Consider the following 27799-nt stretch of genomic DNA (forward strand, 5'->3'; position numbering starts at 1 on the left):
AAAACAATGGATGGGAACCGAGCAGAGCTGAGTGGCCAAACTGTGGTATTAGGCCAAAACTATTGGCTGGGTTAGATGCAGAAAAAAATTATATTCAATTTGCAACCTGATGGAGGTCTGTATAGATGGATTAATAGAACAAGTCCCACACACAGCTAGAAGCCCAATATTTTTTCAGAGGTAGATGCAGAAAAAAATATATTCAGTTTGCAACCTGATGGAGGTCAGTATAGATGGACTAATACAACAAGTCCCACACACAGCTAGAAGCCCAATATTTTTTCAGAGGTAGATGCAGAAAAAAATATATTCAGTTTGCAACCTGATGGAGGTCAGTATAGATGGACTAATACAACAAGTCCCACACACAGCTAGAAGCCCAATATTTTTTCAGAGGTAGATGCAGAAAAAAATATATTCAGTTTGCAACCTGATGGAGGTCTGTATAGATGGATTAATAGAACAAGTCCCACACACAGCTAGAAGCCCAATATTTTTTCAGAGGTAGATGCAGAAAAAAATATATTCAGTTTGCAACCTGATGGAGGTCAGTATAGATGGACTAATACAACAAGTCCCACACACAGCTAGAAGCCCAATATTTTTTCAGAGGTAGATGCAGAAAAAAATATATTCAGTTTGCAACCTGATGGAGGTCTGTATAGATGGATTAATAGAACAAGTCCCACACACAGCTAGAAGCCCAATATTTTTTCAGAGGTAGATGCAGAAAAAAATATATTCAGTTTGCAACCTGATGGAGGTCTGTATAGATGGATTAATAGAACAAGTCCCACACACAGCTAGAAGCCCAATATTTTTTCAGAGGTAGATACAGAAAAAAATATATTCAGTTTGCAACCTGATGGAGGTCTGTATAGATGGATTAATAGAACAAGTCCCACACACAGCTAGAAGCCCAATATTTTTTCAGAGGTAGATGCAGAAAAAATATATTCAATTTGCAACCTGATGGAGGTCTGTATAGATGGATTAATAGAACAAGTCCCACACACAGCTAGAAGCCCAATATTTTTTCAGAGGTAGATGCAGAAAAAAATATATTCAGTTTGCAACCTGATGGAGGTCTGTATAGATGGATTAATAGAACAAGTCCCACACACAGCTAGAAGCCCAATATTTTTTCAGAGCTAGATGCAGAAAAAAATTATGTTCAATTTGCAACCTGATGGAGGTCAGTATAGATGGACTAATAGAATGATGCTATGCCCAAAAGATTTTACTTCACTAGGTGCAGTAAAAAAAATGGTATTCTATACACAGGTGGTATATCTTGCAACACAGATAGGCTACTCCACTGACTAACACACTCTGCAATAGGCCAAAAAGGATTAGCTTTGCTAGATTCAGCCAAATGCTGTGAAAAAAACTTGCACAGCACTGGCACAGACCTGCCTGGCAAAAACTGATAGGAACTGATGTAACCTAGTCCTGAAAAGGACTCCAATTACAATTAGTCTTTACTCCCACAATCTATCTATTTAAGAGCACAGACCTGCCTGATAAAAGTCGTAGGAAATGCTGTAACCTAGTCCTTAAAAGGACTGCAATCACAACTATTCCCTACTCCCAAGCTATCTGTAGATTTGTGCGAAAATTGGCTTGAAATTAACAAGGTATAGCGCACACAGCAACAGCGGTGCCGTCTAACACGCAGCTGCAGCAGTGAGAAAATGGTGGCGACGGGGAAAATGGCTTGGTCTTATAGGGCAAGGACATGTGACATACACTGCCAATGACACATGCCCTTGCTTGTGTGAAAAAAAGCACTTCGCTCCGTGTGTGCGCTGCTGATAGGCTGACAGATTGCACCTCCCCACTGCAAATGCGGGAAAGAGAAAAAAAAAATGGAGATCTTCATTGTTCCTGCAGAGATCCATCCCCTGCCCCTCCCCCCACCCCGCTGTACACTCAAACTGCGTATTAACATTAATTTTCATCATTACTGAGAAAAAATCCAGTTATGATTTTGGTGCACGAACAGTTATCGAACATAACCTCGAACAGCCGAATTTTTCTCAAATTGTTCGTGTACGCCGAACGGCTCGAACACTGCCCAAAACAGCTCGAATTTGAGATTGGCGAACAGTTCGAGTAGAACAACGCTCATCTCTACTGTTAACCTGCAATTTCTGAGGCTGGTGACTCGGATAAACTCATCCTCAGAAGCAGAGGTGACTCTTGGTCTTCCTTTCCTGGGGCGGTCCTCATGTGAGCCAGTTTCTTTGTAGTGATTGATGATTTTTGCAACTGCACTTGAGGACACTTTCAAAGTTCTCCCAATTTTTCGCACTGACTGACCTTCATTTCTTAAAGTAATGATGGCCACTCGTTTTTCTTTACTTAGCTGCTTATTTCTTGCCATAATACAAATTCTAACAGTCTATTCAGTAGGACTATCAGCTGTGTATCGACCTGACTTCTGCACAACACAACTGATGGGCCCAACCCCATTTATAAGTCAAGAAATCCCACTTATTACACCTGACAGGGCACACCTGTGAAGTGAAGACCATTTCTGGTGACTACCTCTTGAAGCTCATCAAGAGAATGCCAAGAGTGTGCAATGCAGTCATCAAAGCAAAAGGTGGCTACTTTGAAGAACCTAGAATATAAGACATATTTTCAGTTGTTTCACACTTTTTTGTTAAGTATATAATTCCACATGTGTTAATTCATAGTTTTGATGCCTTTAGTGTGAATGTACAATTTTCATAGTCATGAAAATATAGAAAAATCTTTAAAAGAGAAGGTGTTTCCAAACTTTTGGTCTGTACTGTATATTGTGGTTTATCGGCTCACTCAGCTGTACACGGAGGTAGACATGGTAACACTGTCTCTTTAAATCCTTCCCTGGTTTATTATACAGGCTGCATAAACCATTGTGAAGTAAAAGTAAACTTTTGGGCAAAACAGGAAAACAAAAACAAAGTGGTAACACACAGCACAGTCCTTGTGGTAGCCGGGATCCGCCCGCTCAGGGTTTAGCAAACAAATGGTTCAGGTTAGCACAAAACATGACCACCTCTCTGGAGTTAGCCTCTCCAGACACACTGAACACTGAATGCCTCAGCAGGCCGTCTATTTAAAACCACAATCTGGGGTGGAAATATGGACAACCTTCCACCCGCTGTTTGGTGGTTCTCAAAAACACATTTAAGTCACATGCTGTCCATTTCCTTGTGATCCTCCTTGAGATGGTTCTACTCCTTCATTGGAGTCCAGCTGTGTTTAATTAAACTGATAGGACTTGATTTGGAAAGGCACACACCTGTCTATATAAGACCTCACAGCTCACAGTGCATGTCAGACCAAATGAGAATCATCAGCTCAAAGGGGTCTGAATACTTTCCGTACCCACTGTATATATATTTATATTATAATATTATGATATAAATAAAAAAGTAAAAATAATAATAAAAACTGATAAAAAAAATTAATATTTAATATTAACTAATAGTCGATAGAGTAGAATTTACCATAGAGTATAAGTACCAGATAGGGACAGTAGACTTAAGAGTTCGCTCACATCTGCATATATAAACGCGCTGAGATTCTAAGCAAGAAATGTTGGTGTCAGGTGAGTGTCATGCTTTTTTTTTCTCACCCAGCATCTGTATGTAATGTGAGTCCTATGCGAGTGTGCATTTTTTTCCTCATCTATCATCCGTATGACATCTGTATGCAATGCGTTTTAACATCAGTTTTTGCATACTGTAATTCTCTATGTCATTTAAAGCTAGTTTACAAACTAATAAAGCAATCTTATACATGGATAGATAGAATAAATAGGATAGATGTCACAAGCCCATACGCAGCATACTGCGATTTTTTCCTCACACCAATTGCAGGTGCAGATGAACACAGCCTCACTGAATAACATTGGTGCGAGTGCAATGCAATTTTTTCTCACGTTGCACTCGCCGATTTTATACGCAGATTTGTCCACATTCAGCTTGAGGAAGCTAGAGGAGAAGGAGGGGGATATGGCTGATAGATGCTCTGAGATTCTGGACAGCAGAGAGGTGACAACTTCTACAGTTGAAACCAGAAGTTTACATACACTATATGAAAAGACTGTGGTAAAGCGACTTGCTCGAATCTCCAGGGGCAGACACAGGACACTCAGTTCGGGTAATCTTCCTGCTGGTTTATTGTGCGGTATAAACTCCAACAGCGTCCCATAAAAATAAACAGTCCCTCTCGGGGTTAACGGGAAAACAAAAGATAAAGTATAACAGACTCCTTTAGCCAGCAAGGCTCTGCCTGCTGCAGGTAGCACAATGAAGTCTCAGCAACACCAGTCCTCCGGTGTTGCTGTCTGACTTCAGTCCAACACAGCCAGGAGACTTCCCTCTCTATACCACACACTACAGCCAGGAAACAAAAATGACTGAGCATTTAAACCTTGCTTTGCCACACCCTGAGGGGATGAAGGTGGAATGGCTTCCCACCCTGTTTGCCATTCCCATAAAATCACACACTTTAAGAGAGGTAACCTCCAGCATATAACATGCTGGCAGAAATTTATTAGGTTTCAGTTCACACAGGAGAGCAACCTGAGTGACACATACCTCCCCTCGTATATCACACCAGTGACTCTGTCACAAGACACATATACATGTTTTTCTCAATATTTGACATGAAATCTTGAAATTGTTCCCAAGGATGAGCAAGACTTGTGCAAGTCCACAATTCTGTTCCTGATATTTTGGCTGATTTCTTTACACTTTCCCATGATTCTACACAAAGAAGCAGTGTGTTTCAGGTGTGCATTAAAATACATCCACAGGTATGTCTCTAATTAACTCAGATGTTGCCAAAAAACATATCAGAAGCTTCCAGACACATGACATCATCATATGGGCAGTGCAGAATTGTTTAAAGGGATAGTAATCTTATTGTATGTAAACTTTTGACTTTGCAGTAAGTAATAAAAATGCCTTAAAACATTCTTTCTCTCATTATTCTGACATTTGGCAAGTATTAAAAGTTATGGTAATCCTAATTGACCTAAAAGGGAAAGGGTTATTCTGATTTCATGTCAGATATTGAAAAAAACATGCATATGTGTCTGTTTATATAGTGTATGTAAACTTCTGGTTTCAACTGCAGTTAAAGGTCCGGGACTAGCCCATAGTGGGAGGAGAAAGCCCCACTAAAGAGGGACTGCTTCCTGATAGCAGATCAGATAGGGAAGTAAAGTAACCTAGGTCAAGTTCAAGTTGCAATGAACGAGCATGTATTGTTCGGGTCAGTGGAAAGCCTTAATGGAATCTATTGCGGACATTCCTGCAACGTCTGGAGCTCAAGGGTCGTACAGGTACTACGAAGAGTGCCTTACCCTCTGGTGTACAAGGTATGATGGACGTGGAACTGTGTGAAGGAGAGTAGCGGATCCTGGGTGTACTGCCGGACTGGATGGGAAATCCCTGTGGCTGACAGGAACAGTAAATATATTGATAATCCAGGAGGAACGGATAGTAATGCTGAAGATGTACTGTACTAAGGAAACAAGAACTAAGATGTGTTGTGCCCAATACTTACAATCGGATGAACTTGAACTGTCCAGTAAACTTTTGCTTGTTGAAATGAACTGCGTGTCCCCTGAGTTATGTGCGGCGGCTCCTGAAGATGGAGGCCTGGAGACAGCAGAGGCCTGTGACCTACAAGTAAGTTTAATACACCCCACACCTGTTAGCACATTGGGACTGGGACACCATTTTCCTGTAAAGTGCCAGGGTATTTTGAAGCAGCAGCTCATCCATGGCTACCGCCCTTGGTCACTTTACATATACAGTGTATAGAGTTGAAACAGCACAGATCTGTTCAATGTGTAGTGGCCATTCTTGGTACGGCAGCACGGCTCCTATTTAATTCCAGCTCAGTACAATTTTTACTACTGCCCCCAGTGGGAGCTGTAAACAGCTGATTGCTGGGGGTGCCGAATGTCGGACTTCCAATCACCTGATATTAATGACCTGTCCTGGATAGGTCATCAGTATCTAAAGCCCCCATCACACTAAGAGAGATTGCTAGCGAGATCGCTGCTGAGTCACAAGTTTTGTGACGCAACAGCGACCTCAGTTGCGATCTCGCAACGTTTGACACGTAGCAGCGACCAGGCCCCTACTGTGAGATCGGTGGTCCTGTCGAAATGGCCTGGACCATTTTTTGATCGCTGAGGTCCTGCTGGGTAGCATGCATCGGTGTGTTTGACACCTTACCAACGACGTTGTTGGTGACTCAGAACTGAGACACCTAGGCGTACATTTGCGTTGCATCATTATACATGTCGTTATTGGTCCCCGTATCGTTGCTGCGTCGTTGGGAACATCTGACTGTTTGACATCTCACCAGCGACCACATAGCAACGCAGCAACGATCCCTGACAGGTCGTATCACTGTCGGGATCGCTGTAGCGTCGCTAAGTGTCACGGTAACTTAAGTCTTGGACAAACCCTTTCAGGCATCTAAGAAAATGGAATTAGTGAAATTAGTCTGAACAGAGTCCTTACAATGTATTAGATAGAGTTTTGTACTGTTATTGGGAAGATGCCCACAAAAAATTGCCTACCCTACAATCAAACATTGTAACAGCGGGGAAAGTGTTTTCAATTTCCGAATGTAATCGTGATAGCATTCACTGATGGCAAGAAGGTATTTTTAAATGACACAAAAGTCATACACACAGAATATTAGAACAGTAGAACTGATTGTAGCACTCATTGTATACATTAGAAGGATCATATGTGTTAAGGATCTGTCTCCGCATGAGTCTGTTTGTACATGGATGGCCACTAGAAGGAATGTAGTCAACCAAAGACATCTTGTAACCATGACTTCTCATCTAGTTTGTGGTTTCTCTGTTTAATTCTAACCACCAACGCTTACATATTGTGTGTGTGGTCTAGGACTAACCGCTATATTCTTTTAAGCTTTAATTTACTGTAATGTAGTAATCATAATGATAATATTACTCAGTTACCAATAGAAAAAAAAGTTGCCAAAATTCCATAGCATGGCCACACAGAACTGTTGTGTAGTAATATATATGGGCCAATATTTGATAATCTGCCTATGTCAATCATATGAACCAAAAATCTGATGTAGGAAAGTCCCTCTATGTTAACATAGTAACCTTCGTGTTAAAGGGAATCTGTCAGCAGGATTTCATCCTGCAAACTATTTATATGTGCATGTAGCTCTGTCAAAGACAAGTCCAGTATTACCTTTACATGGCCAGTCCTCCATTACGGAAAAAACAGCATTTTAATTAATATGCAAAGTAGACTGAAGGAATCCCGAATCCGGACTTCATGAGTTCATTACCGCATTAAATGATAATGATCGTAATATTAAACTCACATACAAATATGAGAAACACCAGAACGATTTTCTAGATATCAAGATTATGGTCCAACAGGATGGCCTGATACAAACGGATGTTTTCCATAAAGAAACATCAGGGAATTCTCTATTGCATGCAAATTCTGCACATACACCGGCAACAATCCGGGTCAATCCTGTTGGACAATATCTTAGAATGAAACGCATTTGTTCTACGGATGGAATTTTTGAGGCCCGGGCTCGTGACCTTGGCCATAGATTTCATGAACGGGGTTACAGCAATCGTTGTATTAAAAAGGGCTACTGGCGCGCAAGGAGAACCCCACGACAGTCACTACTTACTAATTCTTGCATACAATTGGAGAGGTACCCACCCATTAGATTTATATCCACTTTTAATAATTGTTTGTCTGAGATCAAATAAATTCTGACCAACCATTGGCCTGTTCTTAAAACAGAACCCACGTTAAATAAAATTTTACCTGATAGACCCATGATGACAGCAAGAAGAGGTAGGAGTCTCAGAGACTCCTTGGTGAGAAGCCACTATGTCGCTCCTACTCCCGCCCTGTTTGGTGCTGGGAAACAGAGATGGGGATGTTACCCTTGCGGGTCATGCCTAGCCTGTAGAAACATTATCCGTGCCACTTTATTTAAGTCAGCTGATGGGATCAGGGAGATTAAAATTACGCAATACATCTCCTGCAGCGCTACATATGTTGCATACCTGGCTAGGTGCCCCTGTAACCTCTACTATGTAGGCCTAACTTCTAGCGAACTTCGAGTTCGTGCCAGGGAGCATATTAGGGATATTATGGCTACAGGAGATGTACTTGATCCTACTACTTTAAATACTATCCCGCGGCACTTTAGGCAGTGCCATAATTGCGACCCCTCCGACCTTAAATTTGTGGGAATTGACAAGGTGCATCTTGGCACAAGGGGCGGAAACCACAAATGGATTCTGGCGCAGCTTGAGTGTCGCTGGATAGTTAATTTGGATACAATGACACCGGCGACGCTGAATGAACAGCTTAGTTTTGTTCCATTTCTATAATTGATCAATTCTTTTCTCTATGTTTTTAGTATATGTGTTCTAATTTTTATATCTTCCTATAGTAGTGTTATACATTGGGGCCTCCTCTCTATATGTCTGGTCTGTTTCCAGGATTTTTGGAAGACTGAGGGACCAGCTGCCACCTGATACATCTGACATCGTGAACTGGCTTATTGATTTGCTTTACAAGAATTGTTTATCTCATTGATATATCGCAATATGGGATGTAAATCATGAATATGTACTCTTCTATGTATCTCTATTTGTGGTGTGTTGATATATGGGAGCCCTTTTATTCTCTCATTGTTTCTTTCGTTTTTTGTTCTTTTCTTTTTGTTTTTCACGTACCTGTTCACTTTGTCTGGATCTCCGTCATTTGCCCTCACTCTTTCCCTCTTTACAAATGGCCACTGCTGGGAGCGCATGTGCGGTGGTCCACGTGTCTAATTGCGTCTTACAAGGCTTCCGTATGGTGGAAGTGTGGGTCAGTGCCGTCATTGGAACAATTGTTCCCACCCACACTCCCATCAGGAATAGGCTGGAAATGACGCGACGGAAGTGGCAGACACCACCGCGCACGCGCCGAGTTACCAGCGCACGCCGATTACCACTATCCAGACAACTATATAAAGGATGCCCTCACACACACCAACCACAGCCCCCCAAGGAAGCATACGCGAAAAACGCGCGTCGGGGCTTCAGCGCGGTACCGGATATTTATCTTCAATATGGGTGAGTTATATGGGTTGAGAAACGGGTAGTCTCTTTGACTCCCCCTTACCGCTCCCAATCTATTTATACTCATTATCTCAGGCTTAAGTTTCAATATGTGAGGACAGGCCCTCTCTCTATACTGTTTATTTATCCTTTACTTTCGGTACATGTGTTTGAGAATTGGAAGTCCTTAAAATGTACTCTGAATGAAACATGAATGTGCCTAGTACCCCTACATTTTTCTGACTATACATACAATTTGATAGATAGCCCCATATTACCCCTAATGGTCACCACCCTGATCTTGTGTATTCCCCTCCATTTGACCTGCTATACATTTTAATATTTTGTCTTTTTTATCATGAATATCAATAAAATCATGTTTTATTTTTATCTCCATCTTTATTGCTATTATTGAGTATCATTTTTGGGTATGTGACTCCGCATGTTTGTAGGATTATATATATTTGGGAGTGCCCATATTGATTACTGACCAACTATGGTCAGAACTGTTTATCATATTGTTCGGCTCAACTGCTTTAATATTTATATGTGCATGTAGCTCTGTCAAAGACAAGTCCAGTAATACTTTTAGATGGCCAGTCCTCCATTACGGAAAAATCAGCATTTTAATTAATATGCAAATTAGACTGAAGGACTATGGTAGATCTGAAGTCTCTATCACTCCATCTCTATTCCCCCCCAGCACCGCCTCATCCTGCTTACTAGTGTTGAGCGAACATGCTCGACACTGCTCGGTACTCGCCCGAGCATCACGCTACTCGGGATGTTCGGCGAGCACCGAGCATTTCCGGGTTACTCGGGCGGGAGCTCGGGTCTCCGCCCTGCATGTTTGGCGCTCTTTACAGAGCCAATGAACATGCAGGGATTGCCAGCCAGTCACTGTAATGCTGCAGCCATGTTGGTTGTGGGCATTACAGTGATTGGCTGGCCGCACAGCGTCACCTCGAGTATTTAAAACCGGGCGCCGCCATCTTGGACACAGTCGCTCCGGATTAGACAGTGTAGGGACAGTGCTGCTGATTTAGAGAGAGATATAAACTGCGAAATAGTTAGTGTAGGGTCTGTAAAGGCTGCCAGAACAAACAAACAGTCCTTTTCAGGACTAATATCCATCCCAGATACCAGGCAGGCAGGCTGTATAGGAGACACAGTGGTTATACCAGCAAACGCTGCATTACAGTCCTGTGTGCTCCTGTTGCTGAAATTGCTGGACTTAGCACCAGGTGTCGGGGGCCAGGAAAATCCTTTTTTTTTCATCTAAATCCTCCTTTTTTTTCCTCCTTCACACTGTACAAATACCCGTCTTATTAACCTTTTGGTGTCGCCCCCCCCCCCCAAAAAAAAAGCGTGTCTCTGATTTTTCAGACACAAATATAACTGTTGAAAATAGTCTGGTGTAGGCTAGAGAAACAGAAGTGTTGTTTTGCACTTCCACGGTTCAAACCTCTGTATTATCCATTTTGGGCCATTTGTATCTAAAAAAAAAAACAGTTTGAGTGTGTCGCTCACTGTTCAGCCGCAAATATCTCTATTTAAAAAAGTGTGGTATACTCCAGTAAACAATAACTGTGGTTTTGCCATCCCACGGTAAAAAATCTCTATTATTCAGCTTTTGGTAGTTTTTTCCGTAAAGAAAAACAGTAGTGTCTCCTGACTGTTGTGACACAAAAATATATCTGTTGAAAATAGTCTTGTGTAGGCCCGACATCCCAGTGTGGTTTTGCAGTTCCACGGGTCAAATCTCTGTACTATCCAGTTTTGGGCCTTTGGTATCTAAAAAAAAAGCAGTTTGAGTGTGTCGCTCACTGTTCAGCCACAAATATCTCTATTTAAAAATGTGTGGTATACCCCAGTAAACAATAACTGTGGTTTTGCCATCCCACGGTAAAAAATCTCTATTATTCAGCTTTTGGTAGTTTTTTCCGTAAAGAAAAACAGTAGTGTCTCCTGACTGTTGTGACACAAAAATATATCTGTTGAAAATAGTCTTGTGTAGGCCCGACATCCCAGTGTAGTTTCGCAGTTCCACGGGTCAAATCGCTGTACTATCCAGTTTTGGGCCTTTGGTATCTAAAAAAAAAAGCAGTTTGAGTGTGTCGCTCACTGTTCAGCCGCAAATATCTCTATTTAAAAAAGTGTGGTATACCCCAGTAAACAATAACTGTGGTTTTGCCATCCCACGGTAAAAAATCTCTATTATTCAGCTTTTGGTAGTTTTTTCCGTAAAGAAAAACAGTAGTGTCTCCTGACTGTTGTGACAAAAAAATATATCTGTTGAAAATAGTCTTGTGTAGGCCCGACATCCCAGTGTGGTTTCGCAGTTCCACGAGTCAAATCGCTGTACTATCCAGTTTTGGGCCTTTGGTATCTAAAAAAAAAGCAGTTTGAGTGTGTCGCTCACTGTTCAGCCGCAAATATCTCTATTTAAAAAAGTGTGTTATACCCCAGTAAACAATAACTGTGGTTTTCCTCTTCCACGGTTCTTATCTACTCTATATTACCCTTTTTCCATTGATAGTGCAAGTGTAAGCTATTTTACTTCATTTGCAATGGGCAAGACGCGTGGCAAGGGACGTGGAAGTGGACGTTCTGGTGATGGTTCGTGCAGAGGACGGGGCCGTAGCCAAGGTGAAAATGTGCCACAACCAACAGCCACATCTTCTCGCTCCCACTTCTTGACCGAATTACTAGGGAAGCACAGAACAACACCAGTATTGAGTACTGATCAGTGTGAACAGGTTATTAATTGGATAGCAGATAATACTTCCAGTTACCTGGGCACCACCACCTCCGGTCTGTCTTCCACACGGTCAACTCTTAGTAGCCGTGAGTCTCGAGCGCATACTCCTCCTCACCCTGATGCTCCTTCCTCCCACCATGCCGAGTGTCGTCAGACAGCAAGTGATCCCACACTTGGACACTCTGAAGAGCTGTTCACTGGTCCATTTCCATATTTGGGCTCCTCGCCTGATACGCTTGAAGTGGTGGAAGAGGAGATCCCATGTTGCGATGCCCAAATATTTGAACAGTCACGGCCACAGGAAGTCGACGTTGGCAATCTGTCACAAGAGGTGGACGATGACGAGACACAATTGCCAGGAAGTGAGGAGGAGGATCGTGGTGCGCAAGTGGAAGAGGAGGAGGTGGTGGATGATCTAGTAACTGACCCAACGTGGAAGGAGGACATGAAGAGTGAGGCCAGCAGCACACAGGGGGAGGGAGGCAGAGTACCCCAACAGGCAGGAAGAAGCAGTGTGGTGGCCGCAGACAGAAGAAAGGCAACCGTTCCCCGTAACACCAACACGAGGGACGTTGCCAGTACAAGTGGTAGGTCTTCCAGAGTCTGGAATTTTTTTAAAGACTCTGCTGATAACCCCAAAAATGCCATATGTTCCACCTGCCATGCCAGCATCAGCAGGGGTGACAAAACTACCAGCCTGACCACTACCAGCATGATCAGGCCCATGACAGCAAAGCACCCGACTTTGTGGGGCGAAACCCAGTGTCCATGACCAGTGTCAGCGGGTGTCACCACAGCTTCTTCCACTGTTGTGCGTGCAATAGAACCCCCTGTTGTGTGTGCAAGGCAATCCCCTGTCCATACTGCATGTAAAGATGCCCCCTCCTCTCAGTCTTCACTTGTTATGGCAGTTTCTCAAGAAACAGCATCAACGTCCACGTCCACGTCCCACTGCAGCGTTCAATTGTCCATATCCCAGACCTTTGAACGAAAGCGGAAATTCGCAGCTAACGCCCCACAGGTCACAGTCCTAAATTTGCACATTTCACGACTGCTTGCGTTGGAAATGCTGCCTTTTAGGCTGGTGGAGACGGAATCCTTCCACAATCTTATGGCGGTGGCCGTCCCTCGGTACTCGGTCCCCAGCCGACACTATTTTGCCCGGTGTGCCATCCCCGCACTACACAAGCACGTGTCCCAAAGCATCTGCCGTGCCCTCAACAACGCAGTTACTGGGAGAGTCCACCTGACAACGGACACGTGGACAAGTGCTTGTGGCCAGGGACCGAACGTCTCTCTGACGGCACACTGGGTAAACATAGTGGAAGCCGGGACCCAGTCGGACCTTGGGACGGAACACATCCTCCCCACACCGAGGATTGCGGGCCCAATGTCAGTCAGAGTTGCCCCCACAGTGTACAGCTCCTGCGCATCCTCCTCCTTCTCCTCATGTTCAGCCTCCATCTCAGATATCACCACATCAGTTACAAGCTGGAAGCATTGCAGTACTGCCTCCGCCAAGCGGCAACAGGCTGTGCTGAAACTCATAAGCTTAGGTGATAAACCTCACACTGCTTGTGAGTTGTGGACAGCTGTGAAAGAGCAGGCAGATCTGTGGCTGAGACCGCTGAACCTATATCCCGGCATGGTCGTGTGTGACAATGGCTGTAACCTGGTGGCGGCTCTGAGGCGAGGTGAGATCACACACGTACCATGCCTGGCTCATGTGCTTAACCTCGTGGTTCAGCAGTTTCTTAAATCGTACCCCGAGTTGCCAGATCTGCTCGTGAAAGTACGCCGCCTGTCAGCTCATTTTCGCAAGTCGGCTACAGCTTCCGCCGCCCTTGCTGTGTTGCAGCAGCGTTTGCAGCTTCCGGCACACCGACTGGTGTGTGATGTCCCCACATGATGGAACTCTACCCTCCACATGTTGCAAAGGATTTGTGAGCAGAAGAGAGCAGTTGTGGAGTACCAGCTGCAACAAGGCCGTCGATATTCAGGTCAGACTCCACACATAAGACCTCAGGAGTGGACCTGGATGTCTGACATATGTACCATCCTGACAAACTTTGAGGAGGCCACCAAGATGGTGAGTGGCGATGACGCCATCATTAGTGTCAGCATCCCACTTGTCTGTCTTTTGCAACGGTCTCTGCAGAGTGTAATGCACACGCCCGGACTGACGTGTGCGTGTTTATGTAGTGATTCCACTGTGCCATGAACCGGAGAGTGCCTGGAGGGGCGTAACTAAGTATCTGCCCGATCCGACCAAGGTCGCACGACGGCATACAACGCCAGTGCACCAGGGAGGAACCGAGCAGAGTAACCAGGGTCTACTCCAGGTCAGACACCGGACACGGCTGTTGACCCACACCGGGGAATACAGGAACAGGCAGACTAGAGCACAGGCTGGGTAGGGTCCAGTACAGACTGGGAGACAAATTCGAAACCGCAGACGCGGTGGACAGGGCTGAGCAAAGCGAAAACCGCAGACGCGGTGGACAGGGCTGAGCAAAGCGAAAACCGCAGACGCGGTGGACAGGGCTGAGCAAAGCGAAAACCGCAGACGCGGTGGACAGGGCTGAGCAAAGCGAAAACCTCAGACGCGGTGGACAGAGCTGAGCAAAGCGAAAACCGCAGACGCGGTGGACAGAGCTGAGCAAAGCGAAAACCGCAGACGCGGTGGACGAGTTCAGACTCTGCAGAAAAAGGGAAAGTACGAACATAGAGAAAAACAAAACAGGCTAGGAGAGAATACAGACAGGACACAGTTCAGACACGGGAACTGATACCGAAGGCAGGAAACATAAACGGGACCTGACATATCAGTGACCAAAGGCCAACTGACAGAACACAACGCTCAGGCAGGGATTCATAGGAGCAGCTGGGTTAAATACCAGATGGCAGACAGCAATAGGCTAAGGACGCACAAGGGGTGTGTCTGCAGCAGGTACAAAAAGCAGGAATTGATCGGGCGCCACCCTTAAGTAGCAGACACAGAGGCAAACAGACAGCATGGAGGGAAGCCAGGCTAGAAAACTGGTCTGGAGATCAAGTGCGCGCTCTTGCACAGTGGGAGATGGACCACTATGCAAGGACGCCGCCAGGTATGTTACACAGAGAATTAAAGAGGAGGCATTGCAGCCAGAGTATGATGAGATGGATCAAGAAGCTGTAGCGGGCAATTACACACAGCCCAGCCTCATCTCATCCCAATGTGCATTGGGGGACAATGAGGGAGAGGAGGAGGAGGAGGAGGAAGAACAGGAGCTGCTATCATGCGTTGTAGACGGTAGTACCTGTACAAGTGTCATACCGTCGGTTTAGCGTGGGTGGCCTGAGGACAGGGGGGAGGAGGAAGAGGAGGAGGAGGAGAGCATGGTCAGTCGTCATCTTGGTGAGGACACGGAAATCTTGCCCGTTACCAGTCTGGCACGCATGGCTGACTTTATGTTACGCTGCCTTAACCGTGACCCTCGCATTGTCAAAATGTTGGGTGACAGTTATAACTGGTTGGTGACACTTGTAGACCCCCGCTACAAGGAGAACTTTCACTCTCTTATTCCTGAGGTGGAGAGGTCTACAAAAATGGGGCAGTACCAGAAGGCCCTTGCTGCAGAACTCTTAAAAAAATTCCCATCTGAACACGCTAGCGGCAGAGGTCACAGTTCGTTGCCCAACCAAGGCGTACAGGCGAGAGAGATGCAACTCCAATCCAGCAGAGGCAGGGGAACACTGTCAACGTTCTGGGACAGTTTTCTGACACCCGCCCAGCTTACAGGCCCTGAGGCACGGGGTACTCTCACAAGGAGTGGAAAGTTTCAAAAGATGGTGAGGGAGTACCTTGCCGACCGTACCAGCGTCCTCCGTGATTCCTTTTGTGCCTTTTAATTATTGGGTATCCAAGCTGGACACTTGGAATGAACTCGCTCTGTACGCCTTGGAGGTCCTGGCCTGCCCTGCCGCTAGCGTGTTATCGGAGCGTGTTTTTAGTGCCGCTGGGGGAATTATAACTGATAAGCGCACTCGCCTGTCAGCTGAAAATGCTGACAAGCTGACCCTTATCAAAATGAACAAGGGCTGGATTGGGCCAGACTTCTCATCACCACCAAATGACAGCAGAGTAACATAAAGTCAAATCCACTGTGTTATTTCGGGAGGTGTATTCACATGCACCGCTTCACACCCACACATGGGTATACGCTTCACCGTTTCGGCTGTTTTATCTTCTTCTCCTTATCCTCAGCCTCCACCACCACTATACCACCAGGGTGCCAGCATTGCAAGTTCCTCCGTCCTTATTTTTGGCAGCTTTTGCTTGCAAGGCATAAGCAAATACTATGGGACACCCACTCCCCAATAATGGGACTTATGTTTGTAATATGCTGTACTGCATGGCTCTTGTAAGGGGCATTGCAAGTTGCTCCGTCCTAATTTTTGGCAGCTTTTGCTTGGAAAGCATAAGCAAATACCATGGGACACCCACTCCCCAATAATGGGACTTATGTTTGTAATATGCTGTACTGCATGGCTCTTGTAAGGGGCATTGCAAGTTGCTCCGTCCTAATTTTTGGCAGCTTTTGCTTGGAAAGCATAAGCAAATACTATGGGAGACCCACTCCCCAATAATGGGACTTATGTTTGTAATATGCTGTACTGCATGGCTCTTGTAAGGGGCATTGCAAGTTGCTCCACCCTAATTTTTGGCAGCTTTTGCTTGGAAAGCATAAGCAAATACCATGGGAGACCCACTCCCCAATAATGGGACTTATGTTTGTAATATGCTGTACTGCATGGCTCTTGTAAGGGGCATTGCAAGTTGCTCCGTCCTAATTTTTGGCAGCTTTTGCTTGCAAGGCATAAGCAAATACTATGGGACACCCACTCCCCAATAATGGGACTTATGTTTGTAATATGCTGTACTGCATGGCTCTGGTAAGGGGCATTGCAAGTTGCTCCGTCCTAATTTTTGGCAGCTTTTGCTTGCAAGGCATAAGCAAATACTATGGGACACCCACTCCCCAATAATGAGACTTATGTTTGTAATATGCTGTACTGCATGTGACGCGCCCCCTGGGCCGTGTGTACATGTGTGTGGGATACCCGGTGCCGGGTCTCTGGGGTCTGTAGTCTCCGTGGTGGTGACCCTGTCCCGTGGCTCAGGCTGGTCAAACCAGTGGCAGTCTTTCTTAGGTTTTGAGGTTAATTGTCCGACAGCGCCACCCGTGGATTGCGGTCAGGGAGTACCACCGTGTTAGAACCTTGCTGTTAGGTTTTTTTTCCTTTGCTGGTCACATGACCTTGTTGGCCTATTTAATCCTGCTCCGCCCTTCTGGCTTTGCTGGACTTCATTGTATATCTACTTTCTAGCTAGCCTGTGCTCTGTGTCTTGCTCTGTTAGTTTGCTTGGTCTACGGACCTCTATGTTCTTTATATTTTGTTTGTTCGTCTGTCTGCTACTATTTCTGTTAGGAGGTGTCCCATATTCCTCCCAGTCCTTAGTACTTGTAGGGATTCCTCCCCCACATCTATAGGTCTTCGTACAGACTAGCTTAGGACTTTAGCAGGTCTGATCGCAGGATCAGGTTCCCTGTTACATCGTAGGGATTCAGCTGAGTCCTATAGTAGGGACAGATCTCCTCTCTTTCCTTAGCTCTGGTAGCAGAACATAACAGTAAGTCCAGCCAGCAAATTCTCTAAGGAAAGATTTTTTTTGTTCCATCATGGTGTCGGTTCAGGATTTGGCTAAACACCTGCAGGGACTCTCTCTGGAAGTGGCCGAGCTCCGTCAGCACGTGAGTAACTGTTCTGGAGCACATTTCTTGGAGCCTAAGGTATGTTTGCCGGATTTATTTTTTGGTGAACATCGAGAATTTTTTTCATTTAAAAATGCTTGCTTATTGTATTTTCGTTTGAGACCCAAGTCCTCTGGGGATGAATCCCAGCGCGTAGGGTTCATAATGTCACTTTTGCGCAAAGAGCCTCAGGAGTGGGCCTTTTCTTTGCAACCTAGTGATACATGCTTCAGATCAGTGGATAGTTTTTTTTCTGCTTTAGGACTATTATATGATGATCCTGACCGTGTCGCATCAGCTGAGACTGAGTTGAGACGTTTAAAACAAGGATCAGGTAATGTCGAAAAATATTGTACACATTTTCGTCGTTGGTCCACTCAAACAGGGTGGAACGATTCTGCTCTGAAAAGTCTATTTCTTGCTGGGCTCAGTGAAAGGGTTAAAGACCTGCTAATTGCTTATCCTACACCTGAGGATTTGCAACAGGCTATGCAATTAGCTATACGGGTGGATAGAAGACTGCGTGCTAGGGTTAATGAGAGCAAATCCTCTGCTATGTCAGTTTCTGGTTATGAGAATGTGTGTACTAACAGTGGTGAACCGATGGAGATTGGATCGGTGGCACCTCGCTCTCAAGAAAAAGACCGTCGTTTTTCGAAAGGCTTGTGTTTCTATTGCGGAAAATCTGGTCATTTGATTAAAGGCTGTGAGCTTCGTATGAAGAAAGAAAAAAAAATGGTCAGTCACGCCCGTATTGCCTGTTTAAATTCCAAGGGTGTATTTTTAGCTGCTTCCACGATTGCTCAGGAAAAATTAATGGAATTTCGGGTGTTTGTTGATTGCGGGTCTACACTGAATGTAATTGATGGGGGATTCGTGGAAAAACTCAATTTAAAACCTGAACCTTTATCATCCCCCATTGCTGTGGTTTCTGTGGATGGTTCTCCTTCGAAGAATATTACTCTCAAGGTCTGTGAATTTCCTCTCACTATTAATGGTGTTCACCATGAGAAATTGGATTTGGTAGTGTTGAATAACTTGCCTTCTCCAGTAATATTGGGTTTGCCCTGGTTAAAATTTCACAATCCTGTACTGGATTGGTCTACCAGTGAAATTAAATCCTGGAGCCATAAATGTTATGACAAGTGTTGTAACGGGCGTATTGCAGCTTTGGATAGGGGAGAATTACCTGTTCCTATTCAGGATTTTTGGAGAGTTTTTTCTGAGAAAGATTCGCAGGTTTTGCCTCCCCATAGAGACTATGATTGTTCTATTGAATTTGTCCCTGGAGCGACTCTTCCTAAAAGTCGTTTATTTAACCTTACTATTCCTGAGAGGAAGGCTTTGGAGGAATACATACAGACAAGTTTGGCCGCCGGTCACATTAGGCCCTCTAAGTCTCCTGTGGCGGTTGGATTTTTTTTTTGTAAAAAAAAAGGACGGCGGTTTACGTCCTTGTCTGGATTTTCGTGAGATTAACAAAATTACGGTACGCAATCCTTACCCACTGCCATTGATTCCTGATCTGTTTAACCAGTTATTGGGGGCCAAGTGGTTCTCTAAAATTGACCTTAAGGGGGCATACAATCTGTTGCGCATGAAGGAGGGTGATGAATGGAAGACTGCTTTTAACACTCCTGTGGGTCATTTTGAGAATCTGGTTATGCCTTTTGGTCTTACTAATGCTCCTGCATTTTTTCAGAATCTGATTAATGACATCCTTAGACCTTTGATCGGTAAAAATGTGGTTGTGTATTTGGATGACATTTTGATTTATTCGCCAGATCTGGAGTCTCATTGGCGGAGCGTGCGTGAGGTATTACAGTTATTAATGGACAATTCGCTTTTTGCTAAGCTGGAGAAATGTGAGTTCGCTGTACAGAGAATTAGTTTTTTGGGCTACATTATCTCCAGCAAAGGTTTTGAGATGGATCCGGTTAAGGTTCAGGCTGTGCAGGAATGGCCTAGGCCTATTGGTTTGAAATCGATACAGAGGTTTTTGGGTTTCGCCAATTACTATAGAAAATTCATAAAAAATTTTTCTAGTATTGTCAAACCTCTGACTGATCTCACCAGGAAAGGTGCTGATGCGGTTCAGTGGTCTTCTGAGGCCATTGAAGCTTTTGTGTATCTCAAGGAGAGGTTCACCTCTGCTCCCATCCTTATGCAGCCTGATGTTACTAGGCCGTTTTTGGTTGAGGTTGATGCTTCCTCTGTGGGGGTTGGCGCAGTATTGTCTCAGGATAACGGGGATGGATTACATCCCTGTGCCTTTTTTTCAAAAAAAATTTTCGGAGACTGAATTGAATTACGATATTGGTAATCGGGAATTATTGGCTATTAAACTCGCATTTGAACACTGGCGCCACTTCTTGGAAGGTGCGGAATTTCCCGTTCAGGTTCTTACGGATCATAAAAATCTGATATATCTTGACGCTGCCAAGCGCCTGAATGCCCGTCAGGCTAGGTGGGCACTGTTTTTCTCGCGGTTTAATTTCTCCGTTACTTACATCCCTGGTACTAAGAATGTTAAGGCGGATGCCTTGTCTCGCAGTTTTTCTCCCATAGTCGGTGCTGACAAAGAGGAAAACATTTTACAAGAAGGTGTTGTGATAGCTGCTTTAGACTCTGTTTTGGAAGATGAGATTCTTAAAGCTCAGGAGAATGCCCCATCTAACACTCCTCATGGGAGGTTGTTTGTGCCTGGGACCTTTAGGAGAGATTTGTTTGTTGAGTGTCACGAATCTCGGTTGGCAGGTCATCCCGGAATCTCTGAGACCAAGAGACTGGTGGGTCGCAGTTTTTGGTGGCCTGGATGGCAGAAGGAAGTCATTAAGTGGGTACACCAATGTACTGTATGTGCTAGATCTAAGTCCTCACATACTCCTGCTGCGGGGTTGCTTTGTCCTTTGGAGGTCCCCAGTGCTCCTTGGACACATTTGGCTATGGACTTTATAACTGACCTTCCCCCCTCTGAGGGTTTTGCTGTCATCTGGGTGGTCGTGGACCGTTTTAGCAAGATGTGTCACTTGGTTCCCTTCATCAAACTGCCCTGCGCTAAAACTCTCGCTAAGGCCTTTGTCAAGGAAATTGTCAGACTTCATGGCGTTCCTACTGACATTGTTTCTGATAGGGGTCCTCAGTTCGTGGCTCGTTTTTGGCGTGCCTTTTGTGACAGGTTGGGAATTCATTTGTCGTTTTCGTCCGGATATCATCCTGAATCTAATGGCCAGACAGAAAGGAAAAACCAGGATGTTGAGCAGTTCTTGCGTTGTTTTGTGGCAGACAATCAAGAGGGGTGGTCTGAGTTTCTGCCACTTGCCGAATTTGCTCTGAACAATCATACATCTTCTTCTGCTGGTTGTTCGCCTTTTTTTTGTTGTTCTGGGAGACATCCGTCGTTTGGGTCGTTCTCCAAGTTGGGATCTGCCGTGCCTGAGGAGGAGAATTTTTCCGGTGATTTGGAAAGAGTTTGGACGGATGTGCGTGGTAATCTTCAGGAGGCCAACAGAAAATCTAAAGACTACTTTGATAGGAAACGACAGGAGGTTTTGTTCGCTGTTGGTGACATGGTTTGGTTGTCCTCTAGGAATCTGCGGTTGAGGATTCCTTCTAAGAAATTGGGTCCCAAGTTTGTAGGGCCCTTTAAGGTGCTTCAGGTTGTCAACCAATCTGCTGTTAGGTTAGAGGTTCCTACCTCCTGGAGAATTAATCCGGTCTTTCATGTCTCTCTGTTAAAAAAAGCTGTTGTGTCGGATGGTGACGCCTCTGCCTCTGTTCCTCCGGTGGTGGAGGACGGGGAATATGAAATTTCTCGCATCCTTGACTCTAGACGGTATAGAGGTAGTTTGCAGTATCTTGTGGCCTGGAAAGGTTTCGGACCCGAGGATAACTCTTGGGTGAGGTCAGATGATGTTTCCGCGTCCAGACTTATCAGAGCGTTTCACAGGAGATTTCCTGATAAGCCTGGTCCTAGGGGATCCGGAGGATCCTCTTAGAAGGGGGGGTACTGTTAGAACCTTGCTGTTAGGTTTTTTTTCCTTTGCTGGTCACATGACCTTGTTGGCCTATTTAATCCTGCTCCGCCCTTCTGGCTTTGCTGGACTTCATTGTATATCTACTTTCTAGCTAGCCTGTGCTCTGTGTCTTGCTCTGTTAGTTTGCTTGGTCTACGGACCTCTATGTTCTTTATATTTTGTTTGTTCGTCTGTCTGCTACTATTTCTGTTAGGAGGTGTCCCATATTCCTCCCAGTCCTTAGTACTTGTAGGGATTCCTCCCCCACATCTATAGGTCTTCGTACAGACTAGCTTAGGACTTTAGCAGGTCTGATCGCAGGATCAGGTTCCCTGTTACATCGTAGGGATTCAGCTGAGTCCTATAGTAGGGACAGATCTCCTCTCTTTCCTTAGCTCTGGTAGCAGAACATAACACACCGCTGCGAGGCAGACCGCTGAGGCTGGTGTTGTGTGCGCAGCAGAGAATGGGATAACTCCCCACGGGAGGAGTATAGCCTCAGGGCAGTGAGTGTGGATGATGGGGGTGATGGTGCACGAGCGCAGCAGGAACGACTCAGAGTCTTTGCAGTGCAGTTCAGGGTCTTTACTGATGATTATAAGGTAGACCCTCCCGGGAGTACTGGCTAGCATAAGAGGCCTGGTCAGTCTGTGAGCAAGCAGGAGTTCCCCTGGCCAGGTGGAGTTGTAGGCCTCCCCGTCTGTCTGCACTCTTCCTGGCTACCTTGCTGTAAGCGGGTAGAAGTAGCCCACGTCCCTGAGTGTACCGTGTAGTGCTCACCCGTATGGCTGGTGACTTGGGGCCTTCTGTTAGCCTCCGCTCCACGATGGCGGTGCTGGTCCCTTAATTGTGACTGAGCCTCCGGGCTTCTATGGCCAGAGGACCTGAAATCCCCTGCCGGCTGGTTTCTGCTGCTGGATATATAAGTCCTCACAGCCTCGGACTCCTGTGTCCGGTTCCTATTGTCTTCTGCCAGGGCAAGCTCTGCTCAGCTTCCAGCCCCTGGTCCTTAGCTCCTAGCTTCTACAGAGCTCCTTGCTGTTACTTTCCCTTGCCCTCACTCTGACTCTGACTGTTCTCTGTTCTCTGACTCACTCAACCCCGCCCCAGATCCAGTTTATAAGGGCAGAATTCTCCCCTCCCAGGACTGGGGCAGGAGGATGTTGCATGTTTAAGGGATCCAGATCAGGAAACCTCCCACTTGCTCTCCGACGTAATATCTCTATTACTGTGGTGACCAGACCCCTGGGGTGCCACACATGGCTCTTGTAAGGGGCATTGCAGTTCCTCATAATTTTTGGAAAGCCTTCCATTCACTGCTTAGGCCAACAGTGCACAGGAAACCCAGTTGCTATAAATGGAAAAAAAGGTTTAGTTAACGCCCTCTGACCTCCATGTCATTTCCAAGGGGCATTGGAGTGCCTCGAAATTTTTGGTAGGCATTGCACTCACTTTATGCCCTATAACTGTGTAGCCGAACCGCTCCTTTTGTTACAGAAACATATCTGTAACGGGTCTGGGAGGCGGAACCTCTGAGCTACTATACAAGGGGGCGGTCCTTGTAAGGGAGCGGGTGGCGACCAGGGTAGACGGGCAGGCAGTCACAGCAGGTGACTGGGACAGTCTCTGAATGAACGGACAGGAGGTCACGGCAAGTGACCGGGGCAGTCTCTGGATGAACGGGCAGGAGGTCACGGCAAGTGACCGGGGCAGTCTCTGGAAGAATGGGCAGGAGGTCACGGCAAGTGACCGGGGCAGTCTCTGGATGAACGGGCAGGAGGTCACGGCAAGTGACCGGGGCGGTCTCTGGATAAACGGGCAGGAGGTCACGGCAAGTGACCGGGGCAGTCTCTGGGTAAAGGATTGGTACGACCTGTGGCGGCAGATGATGGACGTGAGCTCCCAGGTGAGCAGGCGAGAGTCTCTGGATAATCGGGTGGTCACAGCATGTGACGGCGGAGCCTCCAGGAAGATCAACAGACAGGTAGCAGATGAGCGCTCCCAGGTGAGCGGGCAAGAGTCTCTGGAATAGCAGGTGGTCACAGCACGTGACGGCGGAGCCTCCAGGTAGGCAAGCAGGCAGATAGCGGAGGAGCGCTCCCAGGTGAGCGGGCAGGAGTCTCTGGAATAGCAGGTGGTCACAGCACGTGACGGCGGAGCCTCCAGGTAGGCAAGCAGGCAGGTAGCGGAGGAGCGCTCCCAGGTGAGCGGGCAGGAGTCTCTGGAATAGCAGGTGGTCACAGCACGTGACGGCGGAGCCTCCAGGAAGGCTAGCAGGCAGGTAGCGGAGGAGCGCTCCCAGGTGAGCGGGCAGGAGTCTCTGGAATAGCAGGTGGTCACAGCACGTGACGGCGGAGCCTCCAGGAAGGCTAGCAGGCAGGTAGCGGAGGAGCGCTCCCAGGTGAGCGGGCAGGAGTCTCTGGAATAGCAGGTGGTCACAGCACGTGACGGCGGAGCCTCCAGGAAGGCTAGCAGGCAGGTAGCAGATGTGCGCTCCCAGGTGAGCGGCCAAGCTGGTCCATAGACAGACTGACAAGAGTAGGAAGGCAGACCGTCGGACCTCAGGCTGGCAAGCAGGTAGCAGGAATATCAGGCAGGAAACAGACAGCAAACTGGCAGGACTCTGGCAGGAATCAGGCAGGTAACTGGCAACGGGACCTGAGGGCTGAAGCAGAGTAGTGAACAGTGCAACAACATTGCTCGGGCACCTCCATTTTGGAGGAGGTGCCTTATATATGGTGAAGTCCTCCGGCCATTGGCCGGGGACTCCTTAGGACGGCGCGCGCGGCCCCTTTAAGAGGGAGGGAGCGCGCGCGCGCCCTAAGCACAGTGGCCGGGAAGGAGCGCGCGCTGCCAGCAGAGCGGGAGGAGGACGCCGGGCTCGGAGCAGGGAGGTGAGGGGAACAGTGTCCCTGCCTAGCAGAGGGCAGGGACGCCGACGCTACAGTACCCCCCCCTTTAGGCCCCCCCTTTTTTAGGCCAGACAGAAATTTAGCAAGGATGAGAGGGGCATGGATGTTCTCCCGGGGCTCCCATGTTCTCTCTTCAGGACCAAACCCCTTCCAATCTACTAGAAAAAAGGTCTTCCCTCTTACCCTTTTGGTGGCCAGAATGTTCTCTACCTCAAATTCGTTTTCAGCGGAAACCGGAGCAGGAGGCGTGCCTGTAGACTTGGAAAAAGAGTTAAGTACCACAGGTTTGAGGAGAGATACATGGAAGGAGTTAGGGATCCGCAAGTTGGCTGGGAGTTTCAATTTATAGGCCACCGGGTTGATCTGACTGATGACCTCCAGAGGACCGATGAACCGAGGCCCTAACTTATAGGAAGGAATCTTGAGCCGGACATACTTGGACGAGAGACAGACCTTATCCCCTGGATGGAATTGAGGAGGATCCAGACGTTTTTTGTCAGCATGTCTTTTCATACGCTCGGATGACAGAAGGAGTGCGGACCGGGTACTCTCCCATGTGGAGGAAAATTTGTTAACAAGAGATTCCGCAGCCGGATTGTCCACCGAGGTGGAGACGGGAAACGGGATCCGAGGATGCTGACCGAAGACTACAAAAAACGGGGATTTGGAGGAAGATTTTCTCTCGTGATTGTTGTACGAGAATTCGGCCCATGGCAGGAGATCCACCCAGTCAGAATGGTGGGCATTAACGAAGTGCCAGAGGTAACAGGTCAGGATCTGATTGATCCGCTCCACTTGACCATTAGACTGTGGGTGGTAAGCGGAGGAGAAGTCCAGGGTGACGTCTAGCAATTTACAAGTGGCTCTCCAGAAACGAGAAGTGAACTGTACCCCACGATCCGACACGATGTGACGGGGCAGGCCATGAAGACGGAAGATGTGGCGGATAAAGTCTTTAGCCAGCTCGGGTGCACACGGGAGGCCTGGCAGGGGAATGAAGTGAGCCATCTTGGAAAAGCGGTCAGCGACCACCCAAATGACCGTACAACCGGCAGAGACGGGAAGATCAGTTATGAAGTCCATCGCTATATGCTGCCAGGGGGCAGCAGGTACTGGCAGAGGAAGAAGGCGACCGGCTGGCAGGTGTCTCGGAACTTTGTTGCGGGCACAGGACACACAGGCAGAAACAAAGTCTATTACATCCTTGCGCAGGTTAGGCCACCAGTAGTGCCGGGAAATAAGCTGGAGGGTCTTTTTCTGACCGGCGTGGCCAGCTAGTTTAGACGAATGACCCCAGTGTAGGATCTTCTCCCGATCAGGTACCGATACGAACGTCTTACCGGGAGGGAGACGATTTAGACTCACGGGAGCCACCTGCATTACTCTGGCGGGATCGATGATATGTTTAGGTTCTTCCTCGAGATCAGATACCTGAAAGGATCGGGACAAGGCGTCTGCTTTGATGCTCTTGTCAGCCGGGCGAAAATGTGGAACAAAATCAAAGCGAGCAAAAAACAAGGACCACCGGGCTTGGCGCGGATTAAGTCTCTGGGCATGCTGGAGATAAGCCAAGTTCTTGTGGTCAGTGTAAATTATTACCGGATGAAGAGCCCCCTCGAGTAGGTAACTCCACTACTCCAATGCCAGCTTGATGGCCAATAACTCTCGGTCTCCTATGGAATAATTGCGCTCAGAAGAGGAGAAGAGTTTGGAGAAGAAGCCGCAAGTTACCATCCTCCCGGAAGAAGATTTTTGAGTAAGTACAGCTCCAGAGGAGGAGGCGTCAACCTCCAGAAAGAACTGCTTGTTGCCGTCCGGACGATGCAGCACCGGGGCGGAAGAGAAGGCCTGTTTTAAGGAAAGAAAGGCCTCCTCTGCTTGGGCGGCCACACTTTGGGATTAGTACCCTTACGGGTGAGCGCGGAAATTGGGGCAGTCCGGGAAGAGAAGTGCGGTATGAAGAGGCGGTAGTAGTTGGCGAAGCCCAGGAACCGCTGAATGGCCTTCAACCCCTCCGGTCGGGGCCATTTCTCGATGGCAGACAGTTTCTCTGGATCCATTCGTAGGCCGGTCTGAGAAATAATGTAGCCCAAAAACGGAAGCGAGGTCTGCTCAAAGAGGCACTTCTCATATTTAGCGAAGAGGTGGTTCTGCCTGAGCCTGAGCAGGACCTGACGAACGTCCCTCCGGTGAGTCTGGAGATCCGGAGAGAAGACCAAGATGTCGTCCAGGTACACCACAACGCAGGAGTAGAGAAGGTCCCGGAAGATGTCATTGACCAACTCTTGAAAGACGGCAGGAGCGTTACAGAGACCAAAGGGCATTACCAGATATTCATAGTGGCCGTCCCGGGTGTTGAATGCAGTCTTCCATTCATCCCCTTGACGGATACGGACCAGGTTGTACGCCCCACGGAGGTCCAGTTTGGTGAAGACTCTAGCCCCCCTCAGGCGATCAAATAATTCTGGAATGAGCGGAAGGGGGTACTTATTCTTCACCGTGATCTGGTTAAGGCCTCTATAGTCTATACAGGGACGGAGAGAGCCGTCCTTCTTTTTTACGAAGAAGAAGCCTGCTCCCGCCGGGGAGGTAGATTTCCGGATGAATCCCCTGGCCAAATTCTCCTCAATATATTCGGACATCGACCGGGTCTCAGCAGCGGACAATGGGTAAATACGCCCACGGGGAGGAGTAGTACCGGGTAACAGGTCGATAGGACAGTCGTATGGTCTATGAGGGGGTAATGTCTCTGCCTCCTTTTTATTAAAGACATCAGCAAATGACCAGTAGGGAATCGGAAGTCCAGGTAGATTAGTTGGGGTAGGAGAAGGACGGACGGGATGAACAGGAACCAAACAAGTCTTATGACAGTCCTGTCCCCAGCGAAGGACTTCTCCGGTCTGCCAGTCAAGCACGGGTGCATGTCTCTGGAGCCAAGGTAGACCTAGTAAGAGGGCGTGAGAGAGTCCAGGCAGAACATGAAAAGAGATGCTCTCAGAATGCAGCATTCCCACCTGCAGAGTTACGGATTTGGTGATGAGTTGGATGGGACGTGGTAAGAGGCCCCCATCCACAGCAGCGACAGATAATGGTACAGCCAGAGGTTTGGTGGGAATGCGGTATTTTTCTACCAGGGACTGTGAGATAAGATTCCCGGCCGCTCCAGAGTC

This window comes from Phyllobates terribilis, unplaced genomic scaffold (assembly GCF_046119375.1).
Source record: "Phyllobates terribilis strain yellow unplaced genomic scaffold, ASM4611937v1 Scaffold_3__8_contigs__length_932513732, whole genome shotgun sequence".
NCBI lineage: Eukaryota > Metazoa > Chordata > Amphibia > Anura > Dendrobatidae > Phyllobates > Phyllobates terribilis.